Source organism: Tupaia chinensis, unplaced genomic scaffold, assembly GCF_000334495.1.
Source record: "Tupaia chinensis unplaced genomic scaffold, TupChi_1.0 Scaffold143936_1, whole genome shotgun sequence".
NCBI classification, from domain to species: domain Eukaryota; kingdom Metazoa; phylum Chordata; class Mammalia; order Scandentia; family Tupaiidae; genus Tupaia; species Tupaia belangeri.
Genome location: NW_006203787.1, coordinates 1,822,965 through 1,834,312, shown reverse-complemented (window position 1 = coordinate 1,834,312; position 11,348 = coordinate 1,822,965). Strand labels below are relative to the sequence as shown.

Sequence of the window (11,348 nt, the reverse complement as noted above, 5' to 3'; positions counted from 1 at the left end):
GCAGCCCCCGGCGACGCGGGCGCGTTTTCCAGAGGGTGGCTCGGGCTCCGGGGGCGGGAGGGGAGACCCGGGCCGGAGGGAACGGTTCCTTCCAGGTTTGGGAAAGGGGCGGGGAGCTAAGGCGATGAGGTCATTGGAGCGGTGACCGGTCGGTCCTCGCGCGCCTCCCCGGGTCCCTGCACCTACTCCGAGGGGACGCCGAGACCGCGGGGTGCAACTCAGGCAACCTGGGAGACTCCTCCAGGGGGTGTCAGACTTCAGCTGGGAGCCAATGAAATGCCCAAGGGGGTGGGGAGGTCGGCCAATCTAATCCCGACGTGCCCTTGGTCCCCGGCGCTCGGCGAAGCGTCTATCGGAGCTCAGCCCGCCGCTGCGCGTCCGCCCTCCGCCCGGGTCGCGCCGGCGCGCGGGAACCCAGCCCCGGGGGCCGCGGGACTCCTCCGCGCGCAACTCGGCAAAGTTTCACCGCCCCCTCCCGCCTTCCCGCGCGCCTCACCTTCCCTGCCTGCGGAAGCTGGCGACCTCCCGGCCCTCCCTTCCTTCTCGTTTCAGGTCCGGGGAGCTGCTTCGAGTACTGAACTCGAGCGCTAGTCTGCAGAGACGACCCGCAACTAATTCGGGATCATTGATTTGGTCGGAAATGAGGTAACGCATGTAGGAGACGGAGGAGGCCGACGGGGCATCCGAGGGCAGTTCGCGTGCATCCGTGCCGAGGAACTTTGCCCCGGACTCAGTTTCTCCTTCTGGCCTCCGCCCCCGCCCCCTCCGCCTGCACGGCCGGCAGGTGTGCGCTCCGTGCCAAGGCATCTTCTTTGCAGGGGCGCGCCCTGCCCGTCGGTGTGGCCCGCGGAGGAAGGGGAGGCTGGTCCATACCAAGGGAGCCCAGTGCGGCGTTCTCCTTGCTGCAGATCATTCTGGAAGGCCAGTAGGTGTCGGGGCAGCGTTTGACCTCCTTCAGGTGCTTGGGACTCAGTGTGGAGAAACACGATCCCTCCGCGTCACTGTCTCTCTGGAAGTCACCACTATTGACTATAAGCTGTGTTTGCGAGCCCTTTTGGCTGCGTTTACTTATGACCTAACGGTTAGTCACCAGCAGGATACAGAGTCACCGACAGGAATGTGCCAGCTTTTAAACTGCAGTGTCGTAGAGCGGACGTGCTACAGAAATAAAATTAAGCATGCTAACGAGGAAGGTGCGGAGCCCCGGGCACATTTTGTCCCTACGCTGTGCGATACCGCGAACATAGACGTAGTTATTTAAATAGAACCTTCAGTCTGCACGCTTACTCGTTTCTACAACTTTTTTTTTCCAGTTAAAAATCAATGGTTGTTATGGTGTAAACCTCGGGTTAGTCTGAAGTGACATTGTTGGTCTCACTACAGCCTCTAGTGGACAGTTTCTTGAAAAGGCTCTGCCTGGTTTTATTTTCGTGGACAAGCTTTACCAAGGTGAAGGTTAATATTTCAGCCCGTAACCGGGTAATGTCGCTTCCACCCAACTTGGCAGAGTCGACTTCTGGAAGGAGCGGAGGCTTATGGCTCTGGTGGAAAAGACGTATGTTTCGTGCTGCAGGTATTATTATTACTGGCCTGTGATTAAACAGAGAGCTTCTGCTATTCAGTTCAGTTTCAGACAGCTTTCATAAAAAAAACCTAAATTCATCTAAAATATTTTTATAACAGAAAATATTGGTTGCCATGTTTTTGGCTTAACGGGGATGTTTTTATTCCAACTCATAATCTGCAAACTGTCCAATCCACCTCTACTCTATTTTTAGACATCTTACATTTAGAGAATTTTCTTTTAAAAAAAAAGCTAATATTGTAATTATTACGCTTTCACAGGCAGTTAATTTATGTTATTTTAACAACCTTGAGCAAATTAAAACACATAATTCAGATTAGAGCTAGTCGATTAATTTAAATGTTCCCTCAAGGAAGCTAAATACGCATGTTTCCCAAATAATAAAAACAATTAATAAGAAATGTGTCATTTGCGTTCTTAACCATTGAGATGAAAGCCACAAACTGTAGTTAAAATCTGTTGCTATTTCTTTCTGCAGTCCAACACAGACATAATATGCACATAGTCGTTCCATTACCTGTAGGACAGGGACAGAATGCCTTCAGATGGCAACGTTTTAAATTTACAATCACAATAGGCACTGATTCTTTAAAAACGAGGAATTTCTCATGCAAATAAAAACTTGATTAAAAAAAAAAGTGGAGCTTTCAAAAAGCCCCAGGCAAATATGTGGCATGATAATCCTACTTATAAACCTGATATTAGACAAGCATAAGTCTACCTTGGAAATTAAAGGAAAGTGAGAAATGTGTCCTGGTGAGACTTCCTTCTAGCCTATGTTCAGGATTGCTTAAATTTGACGGAAAAAAAATCATTCGAGTCCTTTATATCTATTGTACTGTTTTGCCAGTATCTACTTTTGAAGGTTTAAAATGATTAAGCAAGTCTATCATGTGGTTATATTACACCTGCACTTATCCTCAAAGTAGCAGCAGCAGCAGCAGCGTCTGGAGGTTTTTAAACATTTAGAAGCAAGGGCTGCACTCCCCACCTACTGAGAATGTGTGTTTGACCCAGCCCCTGGGAGACTCCTCAACATATGAAGATGTGAACTCTGGTCTTTGCTACAGGGGCTCCATTGCACCTTTGGCCATAGGTGCAAAGCTTAATTCTTTAATTTACTCCTTTTTATTGATTAATTTATGCTTTTTATTAGTTTGTGTTTTTTTAACAAAAATTACCAACTTGTACACTTTGAGCAAATAATGCTGCATTTCAGAAGCATCTTGACTTAGGTGCAAATCTGCATCACTATCCTCCTTGCCAGGAAGGACACACCGCTGAGAATGTGCTGGTGTTTTGAATGTGAATGTTTTCCTTGCAGCAGCAGAGGGAGCACAAGAGTGCTTAATGAAACCAAGGCAAGGCCTTCCAAGTCAGGACCGATTTGAAAGAGGAATGCATGTTTTCATTGGAGGTAGCCATTGAAAACAAGACACAACAACACGAGATGAAGAAGCATACACAAATGCCGGACCAGAATATGGCAACTCAATAATTGAACACAGTGGAATTTCACTGAAATAAATGTATGCTTAGTTAAGAGTTTGAGGCTGGAATTCTGAAAAGAAAGTGAGCCTCAAAAGTTATAGTTGGGAACCAGCAGGTGGTATGGAGTATAAAGCATCTGGATTCCACATGGCTGATGGCCATGGCTTGAGTCCCAGATCCAGTGGCTTGAAAATAATGCCGGACCTGTGTGCGTGCGTGCCCCAAATCCTGAGAGGAGAATGGAGCAAGGATTATGGCATGGCCATTCCTCCTGGGAGTGGGGTGATTTCTCACTTTCCCTCTATCTGTCTCTTTCCTGTGAGCACATATGCCCTAGAGCAAACATTTTAAAAAGGGGGAAAAATGTCATATTTAGAAAAGATGACTTGACTTTTCTCCTGTTGAAAATGAAGATAACACAATATGAAATAAGGTGTAAGTATTGTAATACTTACTCCTGTCGACCGAAAACCAGAATTGGTTCTCCCAACACTATACCAGCTAAATCGATTTTATTCAGCATCAAACATACTTGTTAACGTATGCACGCATTTCACAAGTTTACTTCTCCAGTGACTGGGCAATTTACATTTCAATTACAGCCCCTGTCACCTAAGGACAGGAATACCTTCTAAGGAATCAATGCGGCTGTAGGCGATTTCATCACTGTGTGAACTTCAGTGTGTGCTTACACAAACCTGCACAGTATGGTCTGCTACACCCCTGGGCTATATGGTAGAGGCTACAAACCAGTAAATCGTGTTTCTCTAGTGAATACTGTAGGCACCTGTAACACAGTGGTAAGTACTTGTTTCAAAACATAGAAAAGGTACAGTAAAAAGAGCATAAAAAACTGAAAATGATTCACCTGTGTGGGGCACTGGCATGAATGGAGCTGGCAGAACAGGAAGTTGTTCTGGGTGAGGTGAGTGAGTGGCCAGTGAATGGGAAGGCCCGTTACTGTCTACTACTGCAGACTTTATAAACATTGCATTCTGCGCTCTTTCTCCTCCTTTTTCTTCTCAGGATCTTGGGCATGTGTGCACTTGCGCCCAGCAAATTTTTCGAGCCGCAGGCCTAGAATTAGAACCCGGGAGTAAGCCATGTGGGATTCTAGCACCTTAGCTTCCACAACCGACCCCTGCGTAAGGGACGTTTTCTCACTTTGTTTCTGGCAAGTGCACATATCCTATAATAAAAACAACAATAACCAAAAAAAAAAAAAACCAAAACAATAGCAATAAAAACTGAACACTTCGGATACATTGGCTTTATAAAAAACTATTTTTTCTTCTATTGGTTTGTTGGAAAAGTCATGATGCATTTTTGCATAGAAAACCAGAATGATACATCATGACTTTTCTGATGATCCAATAATAATCAATTAACCTCAACTTACTGTCACTTTTTACTGTCTAAACTTGGCCACTTTTTAAAAACTTTTTGACTCCTTTGTACTAACACTTAGCTTAGAACACAAACACAATGCATGACTGTCTAACAATATTTTCTTTGATTTTTTTAAAATTCTTTTAGGTTCGTTGTCATAGGGAACATGCACTCACCAGCGAGAGACACAGAGAGAGAAAGTGAGAACTCACCCCCCGCCCCCATGGGGATGGCCGCGCCACAGTCCCTTCTCCATTCTCTTCTCGGGATTTTAAGCCCACACGCACGCTCCCAGGGTGATTTTCAAGCTGCTAGATCTGGGGTTTCAACCACGATCAGCCACGTGAGAATCCAGAGCCTTACCCATCAGGCTGGCCCTCTACTTTCCCTTTTAATATCCTTATTCTAGAAGCTTTTTTCTATTGTTTTTTCTTTTTTTCTTTTTAAACTTTTGGTCAACATACTTTTGTTAAAAATGAAGACATAAAAACACACATGAGCCTATGTCTGTACAGGGTCAGGATTGTCATTACTATCTTTCTTCACCACGTCTCATCCCACTGGAAGGTCTCTGGGGCAATAACTGTAGGGCTGTCGACTATGAAAACTATGTTTTCTCCTGGAACACCACGTGAAGGGCCAGTATGTCCCTCAGTCTGCATCACCATAGCACACGAGTGGTGCGCGGAGCTCAGACGTTACTGCAGCGAGCAGATCTCTAAGCTGAAAGAGTTTTTCAGCTCTATTATAAAATTCCATAGGCCACTTTCACATACGCAATCTGTCGTGGACAAAAAGCCATTATACAGAGAATGTTATATATCTATGCGGCATGTCATTCTTTTCATAGCCCTCCTGCACTGCCTCCTCACCAACTCCCCAGGCATGTGTGAAATAAAAGCCAAGCCTCAAACCTGTTATGGAGGGACCAGCCCTGTGGCCTAGTGGTTAAGCGAGCCAGATCCCCATGGCTGACTGGACTTAGAGTGGTTTGATAAACACACCAGTCTTGTGTGCGTGCCCAAATCTAGACAAGATGGAGACATGAAAGAGAAAGAACTGAGGTGTGACCACACCCCATTCGCTATTGGGGGGGAGGCAGGAGATGCTTTCCCCCTCCCTCTCCTTCTCTGTTTCTCTGGCAAGCACATCCCTTATGAAAAAAAAAAAAATTGTGAAGTCAACTCATGCTTTCATAACATTAGGTCATCTATTAATCTAATAGTTCCAATAACCCCTTGAGGTGCTCATAAGTGAAAGGAATTACAGAGGCTAAAGATCTCGTTTCACAGTTTAAAGGTATCTCAAAATTACTACAATAAATAGTCAGTATCTACTAAGTGAATATTTAAGTGGGAAGTTAAGAATACTGTCTTGATTCTCAAGCTGGTTTTCAGGTATGCATCTTTTAGTCGCCAGTATTTGTCACACAGTAACGAGGCCCAGGAATCTCAGTCTGGAAAGAGTTGAGAGCAGAACGAATCTTGCCATGGGAACATGGAATGTTGATCATCGAACATCACGTTTGCCATGACGTCACTCTACATATGTCATTGAAATGGCGTGTCAGAGTTGATTGATCCAGCGCGTCTCAAACTCATTGTGTCACTCAGGCTCCCAACAGGGGACTCAAACTCTAGGCTCACTGACCACCTGAGGTAGGGAGAGTGATAGCTTAACTGGCGCAGAATCATACTTACCAGCTGATGTTACCATTTCAAACTCGTAAGACAAACCCAACGTAAAGGTGTTCTGGGCATTGTATCGGCTGTCTTCCCTATGGAAAACTCACGTGAGTGAGTTGAAGTGATAAGTACTTATTTGTTTATTATTTATTTATTTGTAATGGTTAAAAATGATTTCCTCCCATACTAAGGAAGGGTTTGCCAAGTTTCCGCTTGGAACAATTTGTTATGGCTGTGTGGTGAATCCTGGGAAGTTTGCATTTTTAATAAAAACACTGACAGACCTTTACGAGGCTATTAGAAGGTGGGTGTAATCTTACATATGCCATTTAAAAAGCTGAGAAACTCAGAGTGTGCTTGCAAAACAAAGAGACTTCCTTGATGCTGCCATCTCAAATAAAGCCGAGAGACCAGAAAAGTCAAATAAACTAAAAACAAAAGTAAAAGCCACTCATACAATAGACTGTGAGTCAGCTCACCACACCCAAAGTAAAGTTACTGGGTTCTACACAGAGCAGAGAGATTCCTTTCTTCTTTTTACTTTCCTTTTTTTTTTTTTTTTTTTTTAAAGTTTTTGCCTTAGGGTGTGTGCACTCTCCGGAGAGAGGCAGAGAGAGGGAAAGTGAGAAATCACCCCTCGGGCGGGATGGCCACACCACAGTTACACACAAGCTCGGAGTGATTTTTCAAGCTACTGGGTCCAGGACTCTAACCTATGATCAGTCCAAGGGAGTCCAGAGCTTTAACTACCATGCTACCTCCTGGCCCCCAGAGGGAGTGTTTTAAAGGCCCTGTTCCTGAATCTTCTTTCTTGACCTCCACCAAACTGCTGCAAAAACAGCTGCCCAGTAATGAAAATGACATCACCAATAACGAACAGTGGATTTTTATTATTATTATAAACACCAGTGTGTGGGCTCACACGAGAGAGACAGAAAGAGAGTGGAACAAAGCACTCCCCGACGGGGCATGGTCACACTGCAATCCCTTCTCCTCCATATCTTAGCCTATTGGTATTGGGGCCTCACATGCACATGTGTCCCACATGTTTTTCAAACCACAGGGGCCAGGACTTGCATCCTGTTCATACAAGATCCAGCTCCTTTAACCACTAAGCTACAGGGCTGGCTCAAGAGCAGCATTAAGATCTTTGTATTTAAACATCTTCTAAGCACTTCATATTTTTTTATCTTCCTTTTTTTAATTTTATTTTTATTTATTTTTATATTACCTTTAATCACATATATCTTTACTCTATAGAACATTTTTTTTCAGCATGATTACCATGCATATCAGTCAAGACAAAGACATTACTATACACATCAGCAGCAGCAAATAGCTTCTCATTTTTTTGTTAATTAAATGCACTTTTCTTTCCCAACACTTTATGACTTAACAGTACTCACATTTGACTATTTCAGATAAAACTGTCTACGCCTGAAAACAGAAATGAGTACTCAGACTGGCTCCACCCTGTCTCACATGGCTATCAAGCGCTGGAACTGTGGTTGGTCCAAACTGACATGTGCTGTAAGCAGAAAATATACTTCTAATTTTAAAGACTCAGTTTTTAAAAAGTGTGTGTGTGTGTGTGTGTGTGTGTGTGTGTGTATGTATGTGTGAACTTATTTTTTGCTATAGGGTGCATGTACTCACCAGAGAGAAAGAAAATAGGAAATCACCCCCTCCCCCCCGGAGTATGGCCATGTTGCAGTCCTTTCTCTTCCATTTTCCTCTTGGGATTTGGGGCCGGCATGCACACACACCTGATGTTTCTTTCAGACTGCTGCTCTGGGGCTCAAGCTTGGCAGTTGACTATGTGAGATCCAGCTGCCTTCACCACCATGCCACCAGCTGGCCTCAAATCTTAAATTTCACATTGATTAAATGTTCAAAAGAGAATATTCAGAGGCCCCATAGCCTAGTGGCTAAGGGAACTAGGTCCCATATGGCTAACCCCTAGGTAGGTGTGCATGCACACCCCAATTCTCAACAGGTTGGAAAATGAAGAGAAAGGATTTGGAATGACCATGACTGGGAATGTGGGGGGCATGTTTTCTCCCTCTCTCTGTCTCTCTCTGGCAAGTGCATGCACCCTCTGGCAAGTGAAAAAATAAAAGAAAGTGATGGGACCGGCGGGTGGTGTGGTGGTTAGGGCGCTGGACTCCCACATGGCTGACCATGGTTTGAGTCCCTGATCTGACTTTCTCACTTTCCTTCTTCTTCTCTGCCTCTGTCTCTCTCTGGTCAAATTAAATAACAATAATAATAATAAATTAAATTAAATAATTCTAAAAAAATGAAAATATTCAGCATACATTGGGTTTAATGAAATATAGTTCTTTTTCTTTTCTTTTTAGAATTATTTAATTAAATTAGTTCCTTAATTTATTTATTTGAATTTGACCAGAGAGGGACAGAGTAAGAGAGAGAGAGAGAGAGAGAGAGAGAGAGGAGCAAGAGAGGAAAAGAAAAGTAAGCCACCAGATCCAATACTTGAACTGTGGTTGGCCAAGCCAGCAATGTAAACATTATGCCATCTGCTGGTCCCCTAGATAGCTTTACTTAATGTGGCGACTACCTATGTGGAATAGCTCTTTAACATGTTTCTAATGAATAGCACCTATGTTGATAACAGGCTGGGAAGCACAGGCATTTTTTCTAAGAACCCATGGCTGGAGACTTCAGAACTAGTGTGGCTCTCGGCGATGGTGTAGCAGCAGATAAGTCAGTTATGTTCCTGCCTTCCTGGGGTATTCCCCTCGCACTGTGGACGTAGACTTCATTCCCTGTCTAACAATCCTGAGAGGAAAATGGCGTGAGCACATAATCTCACTGGCACCTCTGGTAGGGAACTGCCAAACACGAATTTGTCAGGCTCATTTGTGACGACACCTTTTTTGGGGGTGAGGGTGTAGAGTGGGCCCCTGGTAGTTTGCCACCTTGGAAGGCTGATGGGAAACCTATTCTCTGTTTCAGAAATCACAGACATTCTAGAGTTGCATCTGGTTTTGCTCCCTGCACCCAGATAATTTGAGGCTGGTACCTTATAGTGATGGATGGCTTTGGACATTGACAATGAAAATGACATAATTTGCTGCTAAATTCAAGAACACATCAAGGCCACCCAATGGAAAGCTGCTTTACAAATAAAACAAAAAAATCTTGGTAATAGGATGCTTTGAAAGAAAATGAACTGATTTTTAATCATTATTGTTTTTTTTGTTTGTTTTTTTTGTTTGTTTTTTTTGGGGGTTTTTTTTGGCAAGACCCAAATAAGTTTTCATCAGGGCCGCTCTGGCCAAGATTGAAGGTAAGGCAATGGCCTATGAAATATCATAATTTACCGTCTTAACCATCTGAAGAACCCACCTCTTTTTACATGAAAAGAACATAGACATTTTAAGGCTTAGAATGAGCTGAACTTTGCTTGGTATTGGCCTGGAGCATGTGAACATCCATTAAAAGCATTTCATTAACAACTCGGCCTTTGGTTTCCTCAAAAGAAAAACATTCCCGAATTAAAACTGAAAGCCAAAAGCCACCATTTTTTGAACTTAAAGTAGTGGCAGTTGGTGGGGTAGACAGGTTAAGCTCAGGGTATCTTCCACAGAAGATCATGGACACCAAAGGCCACAGAAATCAGCGTCGATATTTTGTAGAAGTTGTGAAGTCAAAGTCCCTGGTTGTTTTAACTTTATGACATTAAAATACAAGACTACATGCTCTCTTAGTTACTTTATTTTTCTTGAGTCAATATTGGCCAGGAGAAGCTGATTTGAGTGAGGGTCAGAGTTTAAGAAAATCATTTTATGAGTAATTTACCAAGTTTACCCCAAAGAGGAAGAGTTAGAGAAAAATGCTTGGGCAAACTTTGCTTTTTTGACATAAATAACTAGAGTTCGCCACGGAAACTGCCCGTGTCAAGATTTCAGCACGGTTGTCAGGCAGTTTGATATTTGCAAAACCCTTTCAGGTCAGGCCTCTACAAAGTTTAACTGCTAGGAGACTTTGGAAAGCTCTCAAGACGGGTGGCTGAAGGTAGGGGTTTGCTTTGTGTCTGAGCTTAGAGAGGAGACAGGGCTCCTGCCACAGATGCTTTCTGACAGAGGAGAATAATAGCTCTCAGACTTAAACTGTAAATTACAAACAATCCCTTTTTAAGTACAAAATGAATGCACAGAATGGAAGACCCTGTCAGCTGAAATGCGAGTAAATCAAGTAGAAGAAGACAAATTATTCACTCATACCACCAGAGCCAAATTTTTATTCTGCTAACAGTACTGTCACCAGAGAGCTGTTCTCCGTTGTCAGATATTAAGAGAAATTAGTGCATCGTAACCAGAATAAATATGGAAAGCATTTGACAAGTCTCCTCTGAAAGCCAATCAAATTATATGATCTGCACCCCCCCCCCCAATTTAAAAGCTCTAGTTTAAATACTAATAGGAGCATGTGACCCCTCCAGCTCCCTGGGCTAGCTTTCCCTGCAGTCAATTTCATAATTACGTTGCTCCACCCCTGTGTTCAACACTTCCTTCCCCCTCACTACCCTCTCTCCCCAACCCCCAGCAATGAATCATCAAGCCTTTAAAGAGATTTAGATGACCCAGTGTGAACTTTGCTGGCATCCTGTACATTCTTATGCCAAAAAAGGGGAGTTGTTCTATGGCCAAAACCTAGTCAGACCCTAACAGAGCTCAGAGGCAACCAGCTTGGCTGCTTATCTGGGAAGATCAGCGAGGAGTTAATTTTCCTACATGGGGTGGTGATTCAGAATTGCATATCGCGGTTCATGATCAGGTTTTTAAGAACCAGTTTGGCCCTTGGTGCAGAAAGGAATATATCAGAGGGAAAAATGTTGGCAGCACTCCTTATGCAATCAGGGCAGAGGAATTTATACCACATTCAGCCCTTTGATTTCTCCAGATCTGGCTGAGGACGGGGTTTCCATCTTTGTGCTCTGGAAAATGTGCCCTATAATTAACTCCTCCTGGTATACGTTCCCCGTGTTCTTCCAGGTTATCGTGTGTTGGTGTGTTTATTCAAAGCAGCAACTTTTTTTAATTGCCAGAAGGCATGTGCAGTCATAAGAGAGAGACAGACAGAAAGAGGGAGAGGGAGAAAGCACCCCCACCCCAGCAACCCCCTCTCCTCCATTTCTCCATCATGTTGGGATCTGTAACATGAACACACAT

The 11,348-nt window shown here is 43.8% G+C and overlaps 1 long non-coding RNA gene across 2 annotated transcripts; it reads left to right on the top strand.

Annotated features, from left to right (window-relative positions):
- Window positions 1-304: 304 nt before the first annotated feature.
- On the top strand, window positions 305-9,345 carry LOC106733508 (uncharacterized). 2 transcript variants are annotated; one of them, XR_003547371.1, is made up of 4 exons: window positions 305-645; window positions 819-925; window positions 7,572-7,680; window positions 9,130-9,345. It is a non-coding gene; the product is annotated as an uncharacterized LOC106733508 (long non-coding RNA). The 2 variants fall into 2 exon arrangements; XR_001369556.2 differs by lacking the exon at window positions 819-925.
- Window positions 9,346-11,348: the final 2,003 nt, after the last annotated feature.